Below are 19,299 nucleotides of genomic sequence, written 5' to 3' on the forward strand. Positions count from 1 at the left end.
GGTCCAACCATTTCGTGATAATGATTTTTAACATATAGAGTCCTATTGTTTAAGAATTGAAATATAAGGTTATTGATGTCTACTGGAATATGAAGATTGTTAAGAAGTCTGTATAGTATGTAAATATTCACATGATCGAAAGCTGCTTTAATATCTAAGAAAGTACCATTTACATATTGGTTTTGTGAGAAAGCCAATTGAACATAAGTATTTAAATAATTTAAATTATCATTAACTCCCATACCTTTTCTAAATCCTACTTGAAATTGGCTAAAGGTTTTTTGATTTTCCACGATCCAATCCAGCCTATTTTTAATCATTGATTCCAGTAGTTTTACTACACATGATAAAAGTCCCAGAGCCCTATAATTTTCTACTCTTAAAGTATAATTTTGAATTTTGTTGTTCTTAGAAATACTTATAATAATCTGAGTTTTCCACTCATTGGGAATCAGTTCACCTTCTTTAACCTTGTTGTATAAATTTAGTAGCCATATAAGCCCTATTTCAGGTAAATGTTTTAACATATTAAAGTTAATATTATCAAGGCCTGGTGATGTGTTTTTCTTTAAAAATAGACTATTTTTTAATTCCGTGAGATTGAATTCACTAGACAAGTGATCAATGGTCTGTAATTCAAAATCTGGTTCAATATTAGTTACTGAAAGGTTAGTTAATATTTTAATAATAATAATAATTTTAATAATTAATGCTAATTTTTTTAAGGTAACCTGAGAAAAAATGGTCACTAATTAGGGTTGCTAGCTATTAAAAACGCGAAGTATCAAACATAAAGTAAAAAAGAGATAGTGCGCAACTCTCTCCCTCTCTCTCCAATGGAGTTTGCTGCTATAAGTGTAGTGTCATCAGCAAATCTTAAATTGGAGATTTTCCTACCAGCCACTGTTACTTCACCGACCCATCTATTTTAAGTACGAACAAAATATCAAAAAGCTACAACATAGTTAATGTCCTCCGCTCAATTCTGAATAACTGACGTTTCGATGTTGAGTTCAGTAAAACGTAGTACCAAAAGGAAGAGTCCTCTTGCCAGTACTATTCAATATATACACTAATGACCAATCGATCGGTAATATGTCAAAAACATTTATTTAGTCAGATGATCGTGCAACCGTCTATCAATCTAGTAGTCTTTTTGACAAAAAAGAACATCTTAAGGATGAGCTGGAATCGAAGTCAAGATACTACAGGAAAAATCAGCTGCGCTCAAATGCACAAAAATGACAAATTACCCTATTTTATCTCAACAACAGGGAAGCCACAAAAAACCTTACCGTTAAATGGGATTTAGTCACATTGTCACATTGTTCATTCCCCAAGTACCTCACAGTTATGCTAAAGAGAATATTGAGCTACAATCAGTACATTGAAAATACAAAAGCTAAAAGACCCAAGCTAGAAATAATGTTCTACAAAAACTAACATCATCCAAATGGAGAGCTAATCCAAGTGTGTTACGACCAACAGCACTAGCACTCTACCTATCAAGAGCAGAATATGCCTACCCCTTTTGGGATCTTATAAAATAATGCCGACTTATTATCGATTACTGATTGCTGATTACCGGTTGTCTAAAGCCAACAAGATTTAAATACCTCTACTCACTGTGAGGAATCGTTCCCCCAGTTATAAGAAGGAAAATTTACATCCAATCCGAACGAACTAAACAGGTAAACAGCCATCGCTACCCTCTATGCGGTTATATTCTTGTATATAAACGACTTCAATCTATAAGATCATAGATTATCCCACAATGCAAAAGCCACGAGGTGTTTTCCTAGTTTTTTGGTCTTCCGCTTCGTTTCTTGAATGCAATCAATTTACGCCCATCTTCTTTTAAACGCATGTACTAACTCAATACTCTTACCTTTAAGAGTTCAAAACCCTAACCTAACTTTTTTAACTTGTAATATCGTTGTCCGTGAAATTGTCCTTTCCTGGAAATTTTAAGAAAAAATCTTTACTTCAGGAGATGTCTTAGGATCTCTACGCTCTCAGGATCAGGACTCTCTAAAATTTCAATATAATTTTTGTTTGGTTTAAGTCTTTTGTTGTCCTTTTCATTATTATAGCCTAAAAAGATTTTCGGACATTTGATGCCTGAATGTCTTTTCTATTAGCATTATGTTTAGCACGTTTTGGCCAACACAATATATCCAATGTATGATACCCACAATATAAACATAAGAAACATAAATTAAACCCTAGCAAAATATTATTTTTTATTTCCTTTAAAGTGTAACTTACAAATAATGATAACATGTTACGTATAATTAAAATCTTGTACAAATAACCAAGATTAACAACTAGAAATACACCATTATCAGCAAGTTGTACATGTTGGCATACAGGCACATGGGTCTCCTGCCGGGCAACAAGGAGTTATAATATACGTGATGGTACATGGCGGTGCAAAAACTGGATACGGTATGGCGGGTAATGGTGGGCAAGGAGTGCAACAACACATGTCGCAACTCGTAGAACAGGGGCTGCAGGGTGAACAAGAATTTGGAACGTTACATGGAGGACAGCAGCTCATGGTTCACTTTTAATTTTTTTGTAATTTAAGACCAAAATTTTTGACAAGAGTAATTAATTAAATTGACAGAAGACATTTGGAAGTTGGCATACATCTTTGTTGTCTACAAAAACAAAGGTGATATTGAGCAGCAGAGAACACTGAACTATAGTTTATTAAGTTAATTCCGTTTAAAACTGTCTAAAGAGTATTGACACAGAAAAAGCAGTTGCGTCACAACTGAAAGATAAACAATGTTGTCCGATTGCTCACACCGTTTTCAGCTAGCAAATATTTGGTTGATGCCTCAATATAAAAAAAATTGGATCTCACATGTTAGTTAATTTTATATTTTTTGCGTTGTTAATTAAAATGAACAAATTGAATAAAAAACGTTCTTTTTTGAGGACAGTCTTTATTCTTGTGTGAGAGTGGAAATCTTTTAAATACCGTACCAAGTGAATCGTACCTCGCGTGAGTTGGATTCAGAATAGATCTCCCAAAAGGCGATCTACTCTGAATTGTCCCTGAATGCATCCATGATATTCTGCCTAACAACAAAAACTACTCTTGGCTTAAGTACTAGGTACGCCTTTTTAGACCGTTCTCTTGCCGTAAGCAGCCACCCTTAGCTTATATTTTCTTCTTTTTTCTCTATTTTTTATGTTTACCCATGTTCTGTCTCTCTTTTTAAAATCTCTTTTTTTTAACGATTTTTGTCACAGCTTCCAGTACTTCTGTAATCTCATTTTCTCCCCTTCCAACTGCGGTCATAAAATTGTGTGCTCCACAATTTTGCATATTGCTCCACTCTTTCATCATTGAACTTACTGCATTCAAACACACAGTGTTCTGCTGTGTCGCTAATTTACAGTCCACACAGCTATTATCTATTGCCTTGCCTATCCTATCAAGGTATGCTCTAAATGACCCGTGTCCCGTAAGGAATTGCGTGACGAAGTAGTTCATGCTTTTATATTTGTACTCCACCCACTGATCTACTAACCCATACAGTCCTCCACTCATTCACCCACTCTTCTTGCAATTTAGTGATGGTTTCTCTTCTTTCTCCTGTCTTCTCTTGATTACTCTCGTCGTATGTTTTGGCTCTCTAATTTACTTGCAAGTGTATTGGTAGTACCCCAACTATAACGTGTAGGTCTACTGTCGATGTAGTTCTATACGTGCATACGACACTTAATAGGGCTTTTCTTAAGACTTCTTTTTACGATTTCTTTCAAAATTCTTTTTTTTTTCAGTATCTGAACTTATACTACTAAACACTATATATTTTTTGCATAATTTTTGCCACCTTTAATCTCTGTTTGGCGTGTTTGCAGCATATTTTATATTTTACCCAAAGATCTGTTTATTGTTCAACCTAAGTATTTAAACATTTTGGCTTACATTATTCTTTCTCATTCGAGAGAACAAGAGATGTGTTCTTTATCTGTAGGTCCTTTTAGTATCAAAGCTTTCGTTTTTTGCGAATCAATTGTCAACTCTCGATCTTTCAACCACGTTTTCACCTTTTTTTAGTACAGCATTGGCTGAGTCCATTATAAGCCAGTTTTCACTGTGCTCTATTAGAATGACCAGGTCATCCGCGTAACCTATAGCCTGTGTCCCTTTTTCTAGATCTTCTATAGGTATCATTGTACAGTATGTTCCTAGGACCGAGCCCTTCGACACCTCCGCCGATGTCTCCATAACATCTCTCCTCGCAATGTTAATCAGTCTACTTGAGAAGTATTCCTTTACTGTGTTTTCTAGGTATGGGGATACTTGCTTATTTCTTCAGCATTCCAGTTAATACTCTTCATCTCGCGCAATACTGCCCTGATCCTAGTAACACTGTTGACAGACTCTAATATGTTCGGCTATGATTGAGTTGGGAATATCAAAAGAATTGGTGGAATTATCTAAAATGACAATAAGGAAATTCGAATGTAAAGTGCGAGTACAAGTGGATGTTTCAAAACCATTTAAAACTAATAAAGGAGCTGTTCAAGGCAGCGTTAGAAAAAGTTATTAAGAGACTGAAATAAACTACTTAAATTGTATGATATACACTTGTAGTATACAAATAATGGCATATACTGATGATGTGATCATTGGAAGAACTTGACGTAATATCTCCCAGAAAACTAAGTACATGCAGCCTATATCAAGACCGTAATAAAATAACTTGGAGGTGAAACATGAAACCATAGAAACAATGGGAAAATTTTGCTACTTGGGGTCACTGGTGGATTTCAAAAACAACACATCCAAAGAAGTAAGAAAAATAATATGGGTGGCTAACTACTATCATTTTGGCCTAGGCTCTCAACTAACAGCAAGAGGTGCTATTTGAATGCCAACTAAAACAGAACTAGGCGTTGATAATTCAGTGTGAATGATTTAAAAACAGAATTTTAAGCACTGTTTTAGAAGATACGCTAGTTTATTCTACATCAGCGTAGACGTCGCGGCGTGGCGTTTTGGAAGATGCGTCGATTATTTTATTGTTATTCTAATACATCCTGATATATATATATATATATATATATATAATGAACCAGAAGTATTTGCTGACAACGTAAGGAAGTAAACGTTAAATATTGGGTTCGCAGCAATAAAAAATGAAACTTGGTCTCTTTTAAATCTTTATTCCAAGCTTTCGGACATTGGTTATGTCCTTCATCAGGGAGCTACAAATGTGATATTTGCATGCATAATCAACATGATGGTATTGATAAATTGTTTAATTTTCATAGGTTAAAATTTTTGAAACCGATTTTATTATTTACACAAAGATTTTGTCCGCAAACATTCAATAGCACTCTGTAGCAATTCTTACAACTTTCGGAAAAACAGACATAAGTACAGGTGAGTGTAGAAATGAGTTGCAAGAAGAAAACGATCGAACGTTGGTTGAAGAACTCGTGAATAGGGCAAACGTTTAGGTAGGAAAAATTCCAAGGATCCAAATAGCGTAGGTCTGAAAGTTCAAGTGAGTTTAGTAATTGTGCCAAATCCATCGTTAAACTTCACAGGAATTACCTTAAAGGAAAGAGGTAGCGTCTGCCATTACACAGCTATTTTTCAATCATAAAGACAGGACACCTTTTACAACATCGTATGGATCGTACGTTGGATGATGAGGTAAAGATCGGAGCAATTGGAGCAAAACCAGCGCGAAGACTGCTTTCATTTTAGTTTATCCTAAAAGACTTGCCATTATTAAAAAAAAAATAAAAATGGTATCCTAAATTTGGATAGAATTTAGATACCGTATAGGTGCTTTTAAAATGAGGACATCAAGACAACTATTCCATGGACGGCTTGCCTCAAATGTCTTGGTTCTAGATGAAATTCAACCAAATCAGCGTCTCTCTAGTACTATTGGTTCTTTGGTCATATCCATCGAAGTGATCGCAAAATGAAGCGGTTGGTGGTCTAAGGAAGGAAGGTTTACTAAACTTTTAAAGGTCTTTGATCATATTCATAGAAGCAATCACAAAATGGAGCAGTTGTTGATCCAAGGAAGGCTTCGGAGTCAACGCCAACGCTGCAGATTTCAACAGCTATGGGTAGACATTACGAAAAAACTTTTCAACAAACAGTAAACTAAGGCAATACATGTAACAGAGGGCTACGATCAGCGGCGAAATATCATTAATCAAACTATCCGGGCTGCTGAAGTTAAATGATGAACCACAACACATCTGCTAGGATGTTAATGACTATGACGATGATCCCAAATTTGGTTACTAAAGGGATAACACAAATAATTGTTTTAAATTTTATAGTAATTTATAAAACTGTGAAAAAATAACGAAAAGTGAAAATATTTAGTTGTACTTTCTTTTGGGGAAGCAATACATTTCTCAGTTATCTCATTTTAAATTTTTTTACTCGCCTGTTATAGGTTCCTGATACTCTCGTCACTGTGGCATAAAAGCAAACAGTAATGACATTTTAAAGCCATAGTGGCATAACTGCATGTTTCTTTGGATTAAGTCAATTACCTACCTGGTTGTTTATTACAAATACTATAACAAGCAAGAAGACCTGATAATTTAGTAGCTCTAGCTGGTAGCTTTAATGTGGAATAAACGTTCTTGGTGAAAAATGTCTCTTTTCCATTTATGCCGGTTTGATTTTACAGCGACTATATATATATATATATATATATATATATATATATATATATATATATATATATATATATATATATATATATATATATATGTTCGGATAAATTTCCGCGGTCAGATGAATGAAAATTACTTAGTTCTCGGGAAGAACCGGGTTGAGAATTTATTACTAGTAATAAATTCTCAACGCGGTTCTTCCCGAGAACTAAGTAATTTTCATTCATCTGACCGCGGAAATTTATCCGAACATATATATATATATATATATATATATATATATATATATATAATACCGTAAATATAATATATTAATTAAATGAAACAGTTCAAAGAAAATCACAAAATTATGTTTATTTTATTAAATTTTGATACTACAAAAGTTTTATCCCGATTGGAAGGAATTTATGTCTACTAGCACAACATCGAACAATATAAAATCATTTAATCGACAATCTTACTAATAATACTCATTTGTTAAGAATTATCTGTTTAGTATTTAAATTTTAAAACGAAGCGGACTTTACTAAACAATTTTGTACACAGGCGGACATATCCCTCGCAGAACTATAAGCAACATTGATCTTGGCGGTACCAGTCCCCTATTTGTGTTTTAAAGTTTCAACCATTTTACTTTCCTTGTTTCCGTATTTTCCTCCTTGACGATTAGCGTATAATTTCAACATACTCACTTCGTTGATTATGAAACTAATAAACCCATAGATATCTTCTAGCAGCACTAAAACAAAGAATAGTTTGGTTATAGTAGTTATAGTTAAAAAAACTATTAATATTTACGTAACTACACAGCAATGGTTTTTTACTTATATAGTAATAATGCAGTAGTAGTATAGTATTCAACAGAAGAACTGGAAAAAATTATGAATAAATTGGGCACGGTATATTTCTCTAGATGTCATATAAAAATGATGCCCTTAACAATATAATTAAAACAATGTTGATATCTTTCAACAAGTATCTATTTTAAATGTACCAACGAAAAAAAATATTAGAATAAGATTTTCCAAACAGCTAAAATAGGACTCGGAAAAAAAGTAGGTTTAAAAGCAGAAAATGATTTTAGGTTATACCAGGTACTCTATAAGTATGAAAATACTGAGAATAACTCGCCGCACTGGAGGAATACAACAGATTTACTCTTGTATGGGTACCAGAGGACAATGCACAGCAATAAAAGAGCTGCTGAGCTTGCCAATGAGAAACGTGTCAGTAACCTAAAAAGTTTGGATGAGAAGACATAACTGCCACTGAGGAAGTACACGATAATGCAGACTGATGTAGAGTTAACCTATATGCGACATTTGCAAAACAATTGTCCAAGTCTGAAATGCATGTTAAATCCCAATCAAGAAGTTCTGCATGGCAGCTAGCAAAATGAAAATGGATCTTACATCTACTGGTATAAATCAATATCAAGTGTACAATGATGAACAATTCCAAGATGATGTTAATACTTCTAAACCTTTAATTACAGCATATTCTCAACCACTGCAAAAATCCCAATACTGCAACCCAACTCCAATAACTCAAGACCAACTGAAGCTTGGAAAACCGTTAAAAATCCAAATAAAAGACATCGAACCAACCCAGATAAAAGAGTCGTAAAATATTCAAAAATCAACGATTACTGGCTAAACTCGCCAGCACATATTTCTAATAAACTTGAGGTTCTAAGCAAAGACACTGAGGAATTAGACAAACTAGAGAAAGAACTTAAACCTTGACCCATCTTTATTCAAGAAGTAAAAAACATAACTCCACTAATGGAGCTAATAAATCTAAAAGCCAAAAATAATTATAAACTGAAAGTTCTAAATTTTGTCCAAGTAAAATTGCAACCTAATTGCGTTAATAGAGAAAACAATGAAGATTCGTACCTATCAGGTAAAGAATAATTGCAATTCAAACACAAACACAAAATCGCGAAAGAGTTGGAAGAACTTGGTCATATTGCTACAAATATTTGGACTATTAGACATCCTAAAACCTAAATAAAAATATTAAATCACGATAACCTCGAGGAAAGCTGGGAAAAACTCAAAAATAACATATTTAACGCAGTAACAGAATCACTTGCAGAGAGGAAAGTAACAAACTCTAACACATCAAAAAAGAAAACACCATGGTTTAGAGAGGAAGTGAAGAAATGAAGAAAGCCTTTTTACAATACAGAACACAACAGGCATACAATCACTACAAACGAATCAGAAATAAAACGAATACTTTAGTTAGAAAAATAAAAAGTGAACACTGGCAGAGCTTCTCAAAAGAGATGGAACACGACTTCTACGGAACATAAAAAGAAATATGGAGAATGGTAGGAGGACAAAGAAAAGAGATGAACGAACTAGTAAAAACGGAACACCTTCAGAAGGAAACATGGGTAGACTATTTTCGATCACTATTTGCTGAAGGAAATTAAAGAATAGAAAATCACCAGGAAAGGAGAGAATACCGAACGAACTTCTGAAGTACGGAGGACCAGATCTGACCAAACAACTATTAAAACTAATCCAAAAAATAATAAAACAAAACAGAATTCCTCAAGAATGGAGATCATGCATCCTAATACCTCTCTTTAAAAAGGGAAACCAATTGGACTCAGATAATTGCAGAGGAATTAATTTATTAAAAACAACACTAAAATTAACAACCAAACAACTGAAGAAGTTTATTTGTGACAACAAATAAACTGAAGAATGAAATTATAACACTAGCACAAGAACAACAAGATTTAAGGTCAGGAAGATCATGCACCGACGTTATATTAATAATGAGGCAAGTGCACGAGAAATCATTAGTATACAAAAAACCGGCATATCTAAGTTTCGGGACCTTAAGAAGGCGTTTAACCTGATCAAATTAAAGGATGTTATCGACTTATTGTATGCAAGAGAGATAACTCTAGGAATAATCAAACCGATCGAATATATTTACCAACACAACACAATAAAAGTAAAAGTGGAAGAACTAACCGACCCTATTGAAGCTGGCAATGGAATACGACAGGGAGATTCCCCGAGTCCTCTATTGTTCAACCTAATTATGGATGAAATAATAGAACATTAAGAACTAAAAAAGAATACCAAATGGGAGAAAAACAACTTAAAATAATCTGCTATGAAGACGACGCAATGCTACTTTCTCAAAGTGAAGACGATTTATAACGTATGCTGCACCAATTTAATATAACCGCCAGAAAATTTAACATGTTAATTTCCCCAAAAAAGACAAAATGCATGGTTAGAACTGCAAATTTACTAAGTTGTAAATCGGAGCTGGAAGGTCAGATAATAGAACAAGTGTTGGAGTTTAAATATTTAGGCATCACATTATCTAGCTATGGAAAGCTCGACACTGAAGTGGAAGATCAAGTGAATAGAGCAAACAGCTGCACGAATGAAAAGAAACGAAAGGCAGAATTTACAAAACAGTCATCAGACCAATAATGACATACGCGGCAGAAACACGACCTGACAGAGAGGACAAAAAGGATGTTAGAAACAACAGAGATGAAAACACTTACAAAAATTGATGGCAAGACACTGAGACATAGCTAGAAGTACAGATATACGACGTAGATGCAAGGTGGAGGTCATCAAGAACTGGGTAAGAAATAGAAGAGTGGAATGGTACGATCATATAAATTAAATGACAACAAATAGAGTAGTAAAGACGACAAGAGACGATTCCTTAATAGGAAGACGATCACTAGGAAGAACGAAAACTTACTGGAGGCACATTGAAAAACAGACAGACTAAACAGACTAAAAATAGAAGAAGAAAAAACCAAAGCCCAGTTTCCGATGTTGTTTGTTGTTCCTAAATTCTGCTGAAAACAACAAAGGAATCTACGAAATAGATTACTTGATGAACCATAAGGTCAAAATCAAACCATCACGCCCAAAAAGCGGATACTCCAGCGTTATCGACATTACAGATTGTAAATGAATAGGACGTTAAACAAAAAAAATACCAGAAAAATAGTTCATCTGAATTATTTGCCCACTACATAAAAAAAGAGATATTATATTGGAGTGTCAAAATTATAGAGGTATGACATTTTTAAACACAGAATTTGCATAGAAGTTATATGAAATGGGAATTATCATTAATCTCTCTTCAGTATTGACCCTCTGGAGAGTGTAGTGGCCGTCTTGATATTGTGTATGGTCAGTCTCTATCTCCATCTTTTATAAATCAGCTTTAATCAACGTAAATTATGACATACGTTATGCCCTCCTTTTCAACTTTTGCAGAAAACATGAGCCGAATAATACAAGACAGGAAAACCAAATAATGACGTCGATTCAAAGTATATAATAAAATATTTCACCTTTAAAAAATACTATACTGTCAATTAGAGCAACTAATAATTTCAATCAAAATTGATTACTTATTTTTAAAATTTATATACATACCCCTTTGGGCGGACAGCACGGACTACAGCAGGGGAAGCAACAAGGGTAGTACACGCATGGGACGCAACAGGGATAACAAGGTACACAGCAAGGGGAGCAGCAGGGTGAACAACAAGGTGGGCAGCAACTCATTTTGGATCTTTATGTAGGTATTTTTGGTATTCTCGAAGAATTTTTTTCGAGGTGAAATCACTTAAAATTTTGAATGATTACCGAAAATTATGAATAAGATTTGATGTTTATGTCGTCGTCAAAGAAACTGTTTTTTTTTGTTTTTGATTGCTTGATAGTCGATATTTAAAGTGTTAAACAAAACAAATATGTTGCATAGCACTTAAATACTAATGTTCTGTTCGACTAATCGATTCTAAGTAATATAATTGACAATTTTGACAGAATTTAAAAGTGCTGACAAATAATGAGGAATAAATATTTGTAGATTCAAATTTAATTTAATATCAATAATTTTAAAGCTTTTGTAGTTTACAAATGGCATTATTTATTATGTCGATAGTACTTTCTAATATTAATATATTAAACACTAGTTTTTTAATATAATTCTTCTTTTTTTGTCTACCTCATAGACACTTTTGATTTGTTGGCCTTTATTTTAAGGACAACAGTACTGTATTGCGCCCGTACCAATTAAATATTGTTAATTATTCGTTAATAAATTGGGATGTTAATACAAAAATGTTAAGTACTAAATTACTTATTACTAATTAAATACTAAAAGTATCATCATCATCATCATTGGTGCTACAGCCCTATAAAAGAGCCTCGACCTTCCCAAGTCTATTACGCCAGTCAGTTCTATCCATTGCCAACTGTTGCCAGTTTGCTGCGCCTATTTGTCTACCATCCTCATCTACACCATCCCTCCATCTGAGTTTTGGTCTACTCCTTTTTCTACTTCCCACAGGTTGTGACATAAGGATGCTTCTAGGAGGGTTGTTCTGCTGTGAACTTGCCAGATGTCCTGCCCATCTTAGTCTTCCTATTTTTATAAAGGATACTACGTCTTTACCACCAAATATATGTTTATATCTGTGATATATCTCGTAGTTGTACCTCCTTCTCCAAACCCCATTTTCACAGATGCCACCAAATATTCTTCTCAGGATCCTTCGTTCAAATATAAGCAGGAGATTTTCATCTGCCTTGGAAATGGTCCATGCCTCCGACCCATATGTCAACACTGGTTGTATAAGGGTTTTGTATATGGTTATTTTTGTTTTTTGGCTTAAGTTTCTGCTTCTCATATGTCTACTAAGTCCAAAATAGCATTTGTTTGCTAGGATTATTCTTCGCTTGATTTCTTCCGTCATGACGTTCTCCTTGGTGATCAGGGAGCCCAAGTATGTGAATTTGTCCACCACCTCAAAGGTAGAATTATCAACCGTGAATTGGTGGCCGATGTTTCTGGCTCTATTGTTGGGTGTTGATGCCATTATCTTAGTTTTATTTTCATTTACTTGCCTATATTTTTTGAGGCGTGTGGTATACATTTCTTCTAGCTTGCGTGTTGTGCAGGCAACTAGATCAACATCATCTGCATATGCCAAAATTTGGGATGATTTATTAAAAATGTTTCCTCTGCTGTCTATTTGGGCATCCCTGACCGCCTTTTCCAAATCTATGTTGAAAAGGAGACACACTGTCGCAGCCCAACATGCGTTTCAAATGCCTGTGATTGTTCGCCCTGTATTTGGACTTTGCAAACAACTTTACTCATTGTAGCCTTAACCAATCTTATCAGTTTATCGGGGATGTGGAATTCATCCATGGCTTCATACAATTTATTTCTTAGGACACTATCATAGGCCGATTTAAAATCTACGAAAAGATGGTATGTGTCGATACTAAAACTTTAAACTATACTAAAAGTATAGTTTAAAGGAAAAATTTTGTTCACAATTTTTGCCCATGTGTCATTTAGTTATGTCTTCGTCCAGCAATCAATTTTTTATTGCTAATGTAAAACAATTTAATGGAGCTGATTTTGATTCGTGGAAATATCGATTGGAAAGAACATTTCTTGGAGTCATTTCTCAAAAAAAAACCTGCTAGCACTGATGATAAGTACAAAGCCTTTATTAAAAATGATTCGACTGCAAAGCATATTATTGTTCAGTTAGTTGAGCAATATTTTGGAAATAATTAAAACCCAAGAAACTTTGATGGGAATGATGGAAGCTCTTAAAGCTGTTTACGAAAAGGCAGGACTTCAGTCTCGGGTACAAATCCAGAAAAAGTTGCGCAACTTAGTACTTAAAGAAGACGGCAACTTGGGTGAGGTTTTGATGCATTTTGATGCAACCTTAAGAAAATTAAATGATGCAGAAGGTAAAATAGACGACAGTGAAAAGATCACTATACTTGTATCTGCAATGCCTGATAAAATTAGTTCAGTTGTAACATCCAATGATATTTTATTTCGTTCTGATCTATCAAAAGTAACTGAAGATTTTGTAAAAAAAAGTTAAAAGGCAGAACATGATCGTATAAAAACAAAGAAAGTTACTCATGTACCTTTTTCTTTGCATGCCTCTGTTGGTCATGGTCAAAAGGGCCCCAGGATGAAGAAGAATATCCTGGCTTGCTAACCTGAGAGCATGGTATAGAAAGATAATAACACAGCTATTCTGTATAGCAACCAACAAAGTCATCATAGCCAGAATGATCGCCAACGTTCGGAACGGACAGGCACCCTAAGAAGAAGTTGGTCATGATAAATATAAAGGTAAGGGCAAACATACTTTTAAAGTTCACTGTTATCACTATCATGAAATGGGTCATATTCGCCCGAAATGTCCAAAAAGATTGTTTAAAAATCATGAAACTGCTAATACGACTAATGTTGAAAATAAAAAAAAATAAAAAATTGCATTTCTTGGTAGTCACATAAAACAGGCTGCAAAAGCAGTATATAGATAAACAAATGTAGCAAAGGTTGATGAAACTATAGCACCAAAATTTTAAGGTAGATTCTTAGCCATATCTAAAGAAGGACTTTCAGTTACTTTCTTACAACTTATTATCGGTAAAACAAATTGAAGAAAAAGGTTTTCGTGTGATTTTTGAAAATAAAAATCATGAGAGGCGATACTGCAATTATTACCGGAAAAATGATTGGTAATTTGTATTTTATAGAACAGAAATTGTATTCAGAGGTGGTTACATTGTTCGTGATACACCTGACTTGCGGCACAAATGGATGAGGTCACTCTTGTACATTGCCTGTGAGTTTAGTATGTGCGATATGCTTGAAAGGTACAGAATAGACACGTTCTCCATTTTTAAAGAGCATCACAAGAGATAGGAAAGCTCGACGCTTATTTCAATATGTGTTCACAGACTTGTGTGGAGAAGTTAGCACTCCTAGCAATGATGTTAAAAATTATTATGTTTCATTCATTACAGTCATTTTGAAGTGTTATACCTTATTAAAAAAAAGAATAAAGCGGAAACATGCTTTAGAAATTTTTTAGCATTAACTGAATCAAAATTCAACATGAAAATAGATTATTTGAGATGTGATAATGCTGGGAAGAATAGTTTTAAAAGCTTTGAAGATTTTTGTATTAGTAAAGGAATAACTATACAATATTCTGTACCCAGAAATCCAGAGCACAACGGATTAGCGGAAAAATACAATCATACTATTTTATATAAATCTAAATGTTTAATTTTGGACAGCGGTTTTGACATGTCATTGTGAGGAGAAGCTGTATTGGCTGCTGTGTACTTAGCTAATCGAACTCCTACAAGTACATTGCCTAATGACTGTGCACCAGCTAAAGTTTGGTATGGTTAGAAATCTGATATGAACAAAATTAAATTATTTGGATGTATTGCTTATGCACATATTCCTGAAGAAGATTGATCTGGGAAGTTTGATGAAAGATCAAGAAAATGTATTTTTTTGGCTATTGTGACAATGGATCCCGCCTCTGGGACCCTCTCAGAAAAACGAGCAGTGTTTACATCTCGTTCAGTTAGATTTGATGAAACTCATGAAAGTGAATATCCAGTTCATGTGATGAGATATAGAGGTGTGCGTGAGCAAACTATTATTGAGTCTATTAAAATTGAACATTAAGTAATATAAACTGATCAGTAATCAAGAAGACGATATACATACGTATAAGTTCAAGAGATAGACGTATGCCTTCTTATCTTTATGACTATGAATGAGTATGATGGTGGCTTTATCTGCTGACTGTCTACCTTCTTCATTACATAAAAACTACACTAAAGCTGTTTCGATTGGGAATGGATGGATGGAGGCCATAGATAAGCAACTTTTGGCTTTAGAAAGCAACGGTACCTGAACTTTGGTAGAACCTAAGGCTGATGACGTAATCATTGATTCACAATGGTTTTTTGTTAAGAAAATGTTAAGGATCAGGTGGTTAAAAGAGCTCGATTAGTAGCCAGAGGCTATCAGCAGCCAGTATTAGACAACAAAGACTTGTATGTACCACTAGTAACTAGATAAACCATCCTGAGAGTACTGTTAGCCATTGCTGTAGATCGTGATATGGATATTCATCAACTTGATGTGAAAAGTTCTTTTTTGAAAAGTCCAGTGTCTAGTGATGTGTTTTTAAAGCCACCGGTTGTCCTAAGTGTTAAACATGGTTGTAGTATGTAAGTTGGTAAAAGCCCTTAATGTTGGCATACAACTATTAATAAGTTTTTATGTAATTTAGGATTGATACTGATGATATCTTGTGACAAGATAAAATCGGAGAAGACCAGGCAGGTTTCACAGCGGGGAAAGCATGCTTAGATCACATTTACACGGTCGAACAACTAATAGAAAAAAGAATGGCCAAAAATAGATCCGTCCATCTGGCTTTTGTTGATCTTAAGAAGGCATATGACTCAATACCCAGAACCAAGCTATGGGAAGCAATGGAAGACATCGAAGTTCCACGAAGATTAATAAACGCGGTAAAAGCACTCTACAAGAATAACGAAGTAGCTATCAAAACGGGCAATAGAATATGCAGGCCATTTAAGACGACAAAGGGACTACTACAGGGTTGCTCCACATCCCCCACCCTGTTCAAAATATTCCTGGAAAAAACCCTGAAACCATGGAAAAGAAAGTGCGAAGGAATGGGTATACCAGTAAGGAACGAATATCTATATACGCTAAGTTTTGCCGACGACCAAATAGTGATCGCACAAGACGAGGATGACCTCAGTTTTATGATGAGAAAACTGGAGCAGGAATATACAAAGAATGGGATGGAAATAAACCTAAAGAAAACTGAATACCTAACAACGGAGAATACAGAAATAAAACAGCTGGAAATAGACGAAGGTAAACAAATCAAAGGAACAGACAAGTATAAGTATTTAGGTTTCATAATATCAAACAAAGGAACAACGGAGGAAGAGATAAAAAATAGACTAGGACAAACAAGAGACTGCATACGAAAATTGAACCCGGTACTATGGGATAAGAACATCAGCATGAAAACAAAGAAAAAAATATATAATACTATGACAAGAAGTATCCTCACTTATGGGTGTGAAAATTGGACAATAAATAAGAAAACCAAAAACAAAATAAGAGCAACAGAGATGGAATTCCTAAGGAGAAGCTGCAGAGTAACAAGAAGAGACAGAATAAATAACATGGAGATTAAGAGGAGAATGAGAATGAACTCCGACATAATAGACTACATCGAACAGAAAAGATTAACATGGTACGGACATGTCAGAAGAGCAGACCAAAATCGGTGGATAAATAGAATAACAGAGTGGAGCCCGATAGGAAGAAGAAAGAGAGGCAGACCCCGAAGATCTTTCAGAGATGAGGTGGACGAAGCAATGAGTAGAAGAAACCTACAGGAAGGGGACTGGCTAAACAGGAAAAATTGGAGAAAACGGTTGAGCGAAGGAATACAGTGAAAACTGTGGAAATCCTTGTATATATATACTGATGATATGATAATGATACGAAATGAAATTATAATTGTTGTTTCAATTTCCGAAGATGATGTCAAATTTGTAAAATCAAATTTAGGAAAAATTTTAAAATTAAGTGATTTATCAAATGAACCAAAAATTGTCTTTTTAGGATTAGAAATTAAAAGAAAAAATAAGACTTTAGTTGTTAGCCAGAAATATATGATTACAAGATTTGTTAATCGTTTTAACATTGTAAATTGCAAGATTAGTAAAATTTAAATGGGACCTAAATTGAATTAAGAAAAAGTAGCTCAAAGTGTTTTACAGTTTAATTTTTTGGAAGATGTCAAAATAATTTTAATAGTAATTATTGGAAGCATCTTAAAAATGTAATTCGTTATTTGAGCTATACTAACAAGTTGAGCTTAATGTACAATAAATTTACTAAAAATGATCAAGTTTCTGTTCATGCACATGCTGACTGAGATTTTGGAGCGATGCTAATGACAGAAAGAGTGATTCTGGATATTGTATTCTTTTTAATAATAAAGTTTTAAATTGGTGTTCTAAAAAGCAATCAGTAATTTTGCTTGGTAGTAGTGAAGCCGAATATTTGACTCTGTCTGAGTGTATGACTGTGTGTTTGATTTTAGGTCAACTTTTAAAAGACATGTTTTATTTTTAATATCATATTAAAATTTTTGAGGAAAACCAAGGTTGTATAAAAATGGCTTAAATTTATGAGACCAAACACTCTAAACATATTGATTTAAAACATCATTTCGTAAAAGATATGGCAAATAAAAGAAATTGTGTTATTGAGTATGTACCTACAAACAGCTGAAATCATGACCAAGGCATTGCCTGTTACTCAATTTGAATTATTAAAAATTGTTTGAATGTTTTTAAAACTAATGTTTAATTTTACAATCTATTAGATTATTGTAATTTTGTTTAGTTTGTACTTAATTTATTTGTACTTTTCTAGAATTGGGTTAGGGTTTTGTTGTACAATATAGTACTATAATAATTATTTTGTGTATGTTGGCAATATGTTTTCTTTTTGTTGATGCCTAAAGTCTCAACTGTCAACTGTCACCGGTCTCTATACACTTGTTAAACAATAAAATTATTTCTTTTCTAATTAAGTATAATAATAGTGTTATTATTATTAACCTGCCTGAACATAATGTGCAATTTTTACCTTGTGGAACAAAAGTCAAAAAGAAGTATTGTATTGGCTGACAACTAAAAGACATGTGACCATCAACATCGAGAGGAAGAAGTAGAAATTTGTTGTTATGGAAAAAATAATTTACGTTTCTAGGAAATATTATTTACAAATTATAAGTGACATAAAAAGCAAATATATCAAAATTTTTTGTAGTCGAAAATTTGTTAAAAAAAATAATAAATCAATGGCATGTTCATCTTGCTCACCTTCAGGTTGCCAACCTTCTCCACCGTGTTCACCTTCGGGTGACTGTGCAGGTTCGGATACTACGGGTATCGCCTATTGTCAAGGATGCTATCCTACATTTTGCTGTGTTCCTGTCTCAGTTTGTCCCGCTTGTCCATGCGAACCGTGTCCTTGTCAGCCAGTTCCAGTTCCATGTATTCCTCAAGCTGCAGTTTTGACACCCGTTATTACACCTATGCCATGCTGTCCTTGTCCTCCTAGTTGTCCACCAAATTCTCAACGTGGATGTCCGCCGACACGTTGTTAAATAAAGTCAGTTAAATTTGTTGATTTTATAAAATATGTATCGTCAAAGTATAAATAAAAAACTAAACATAAATAACTGTATTGTAATTATTTTTCCAAGTTTTAATTGTAATTTAACCCGAAATCAATACAAGTCTCTTTAGCAAAGAAAAATGAGAATATTTAAATAGTGTATGAAATATAATCTGTTTTCATTTATGATGCACAAGATATGACTAGCCTATGTGCTAGCCTAACCCAGAGGGCGAGAGGACAAGTGTAGTATCCACTCACGGCTGACGTGAGCTAACTTTACAAGCCAGTATTAAAAAACCAGACCAATAGAAAGTTAAATATTGAAAATAAAATTTGAAGAATTAATGGCTAGGACATGCCTGCCCTGGATGTGACTGCATGTTGAGAAGGCGGCTCCTATCATACGGTCGGCTACAGTCTAAGAATAACAACAATCACAAGGGAGTTGAAATATCAAAAGATCCACTCGTTGAAGGTGCTGCGCTAGAACATCGGCCGGTGCTCACCCGA

At 34.1% G+C, this 19,299-nt stretch overlaps 1 long non-coding RNA gene across 1 annotated transcript; it reads right to left on the reverse strand.

Moving 5' to 3' along the window:
* Positions 1–7,012: 7,012 nt before the first annotated feature.
* LOC140433560 (uncharacterized) lies at positions 7,013–11,448 on the reverse strand. Its single transcript, XR_011950007.1, has 2 exons — positions 11,121–11,448; positions 7,013–7,417 (listed from the first exon to the last, which is right to left on the reverse strand). It is a non-coding gene; the product is annotated as an uncharacterized lncRNA (long non-coding RNA).
* Between the last annotated feature and the right edge of the window lie 7,851 nt (positions 11,449–19,299).

This window comes from Diabrotica undecimpunctata, chromosome 2 (genome assembly GCF_040954645.1).
Source record: "Diabrotica undecimpunctata isolate CICGRU chromosome 2, icDiaUnde3, whole genome shotgun sequence".
Lineage (NCBI taxonomy): Eukaryota > Metazoa > Arthropoda > Insecta > Coleoptera > Chrysomelidae > Diabrotica > Diabrotica undecimpunctata.